Genomic DNA, 2672 nt, shown 5'->3' on the forward strand with positions numbered 1-2672 from the left:
ATATTCTGCACCCCCCTCCCCACCCCCTCATCGTCTTAACCAATCAGAGGTTGGAAGCCACCCCCCTCATCGTCCTAGCCAATCAGAGGCCGGAAGCCAGCTCCTGTCAAAATTTGATTGATGACATTCTGTTTCCCACAACATCAAAGACATGTTTTCCGGTCCCCCCTCCCCACCCCCCATTAACAAACATAGGGTTCCGGTCACCCCACCCCCATTAACAAACATAGGGTTCCGGTCACCCCCCAAACAGTAGCTTTATTGTTTTCCGGTCCCCCCCCCCCCCCCACCCCTTTAACAAACAATTGATTCCGGTCACCCCCCAAACAGTAGCTTTTGTTGTCCAGGTGATAATAAACTTTTTTTTATCTTACAGGAAGGATCCTACCAGCTTTTGAAGTATTATGGGGAAAACGAGCCCTTGTATTCATGAAATGCGAATGCTGATAAAATGTACCAAACGGTGGGAAACGACCAATCTTCACACCCCGGATGGGCCTGTGTGAATGTAAATTAGTACGAGGCTCACTTAATCTAGTTAAAGTGAATATTAAAAAAATGTTATCCATTTGTTTTATGTTTTTTAAATAAATAAAAGAGACTTACCGATGTTTCAGAATTCGCAGTCGTGTCTCATTCAAAGGGGTTTTTCTTTTTTAAAAAATTAAAAAAATTGTAACTAGGAGCTAGTGAGTTGCGACCCCCTCACGCCGCGGTAAACGGCGACATCTATTGGGCAAAGGATGTTACTGCATATGGTTATTGAGTGAACGACACAAGGAGGAGTTACACATTCCTCTTAACCGTATAATCTACGTTTTCAGTGTAACACGCCATCAGTTCAACCCTTACCTTGGATTTACCAAGAAGTTTGTCTTTTGGGGTCTCTGAAAAATCGGCAATCAAGATGGTGAAAGGTAATGATCTTTTTATTATTATTTTTATCGGTTTATTTGTATAGAAGATATAAAACTATTTCGCTATTATTTTTCATATCTTACAGATACTGTTACAACAACCGCTCAGGTGTACGATGCTCGTGAGTTTACTAAATTTTAATTATTCGTATTATTCTTCTTAATTTAATATAGGAAATTGTTTTATAAGGTCCTCAGCAGTTCGACTTTAGCGACGACGATTTTACAAAGGAGGATTACGGTAAGAATCTGTGTCTAGTCTAAAATTGTAGTATATTGAATTTTAATGTATATTTTGTTTTTATTTTCTAGATTCTATCAAAGCAAAGGAGTTTTCAGTTCTGCACAAAGAGTTGCATTCGCTTCCTTTACTCTGGAGAAATCCAACGGGAGAGGTCAGTGTTTTGGCTGACGAGGATTCGAGGCCGGTCGCTAACGGAAGAGGCGAAGAAGAACCGGAGACTGTTTCCGACGACGCCCGGAGCGCTAACGCGCTGAAAGCGGCTCCTATTCCCCTCGTTTCAGGCCGTGCCAGGATAAATATTAGCAAATACGTGACAACGAGTGGTGAGCGATTGATATTTATTATTAAAGAGAATTATATAATAAGATAAAACGCGTTCGTTTATTGTTATAGTAGAAATATGAAACGACGTAATGTTTTCAAATACTACATTACCCATAATGCATAGAGATCAGAATGTTTTGTTTTACTTTTTTAAGATAAAAGCAATCTATTTATACCGATAAAATGAATATACTATTTTACAGATAGTGAAGAGGACGCCGGTCAAGCCGTTGAGTCGACGTTGGGTGCCCCGCGCGGACCCGGAGAAACCGACGAGCGAGCTTCGGCAGGGCGTCGCAGGACGAGAAGACACCGACCGAATCCAACCGAACGAGGATGCCGAACAAGATGCAGCTTTCATCAAGAAGATTGTATTCGTGAGCGGATAGAGGCGGCCAGGCGCATTACACGTTTAGAAACGACTATGCGTATTGTACATTCTATTATTAATAATTTTTAAAACCTCACAATGGAACGCTACGATAGACCTGAGACGTGTAATATACCGACCGAATTGGAGGAAATTGTAAATCAGATAAATGATCCCTTTGCGTCTATAAGACAAATTGACGATTTTGAAGATTTTTTTAGCCCTATAGACGCGGCTTTGGCACGACTTAACCGAGCAAATTCAAACGGAGATGAAAATCATGAAGTACAGACATATGTTATTTCAGATAACGATGTAGCTATTGAAATATCACTCCCATCCGCTCTGGCATTTGGTGACGGATTGGGAATAGATGATTCAAATGAAATACAACCCGCTGTGCATTTCATAACCGAACCGCCTCAATCCAACCAGCAGGTGGCACACATAGTCGAAGCACAACAACCAATTGTGCCACAATCAAATGAAACACACCAACAGCAATTACATAATTTGACGCATTCAAATGAAATACAACCCGCTGTGCATTTCATAACCGAACCACCTCAATCCAACCAACAGGTGGCACACATAGTCGAAGCACAACAACCAATTGTGCCACAATCAAATGAAACACAGCATCAACAATTACATAATTTGACGCATTCAAATGAAATACAACCCGCTGTGCATTTCATAACCGAACCGCCTCAATCCAACCAGCAGGTGGCACACATAGTCGAAGCACAACAACCAATTGTGCCACAATCAAATGAAACACATCAACAGCAATTACATAATTTGACGCATTCAAATG

General features: G+C 41.2%; 1 long non-coding RNA gene across 1 annotated transcript; it reads left to right on the plus strand.

The window, feature by feature from the left end:
* The first annotated feature begins 351 nt into the window (after positions 1-351).
* Positions 352-1656, plus strand: LOC144011495 (uncharacterized). Its single transcript, XR_013281797.1, has 3 exons — positions 352-1039; positions 1108-1158; positions 1230-1656. It is a non-coding gene; the product is annotated as an uncharacterized LOC144011495 (long non-coding RNA).
* The last annotated feature ends 1016 nt before the right edge of the window (positions 1657-2672 follow it).

The sequence above is a fragment of the Festucalex cinctus genome, unplaced genomic scaffold, assembly GCF_051991245.1.
Source record: "Festucalex cinctus isolate MCC-2025b unplaced genomic scaffold, RoL_Fcin_1.0 HiC_scaffold_138, whole genome shotgun sequence".
Classification (NCBI taxonomy): Eukaryota; Metazoa; Chordata; class Actinopteri; order Syngnathiformes; family Syngnathidae; genus Festucalex; species Festucalex cinctus.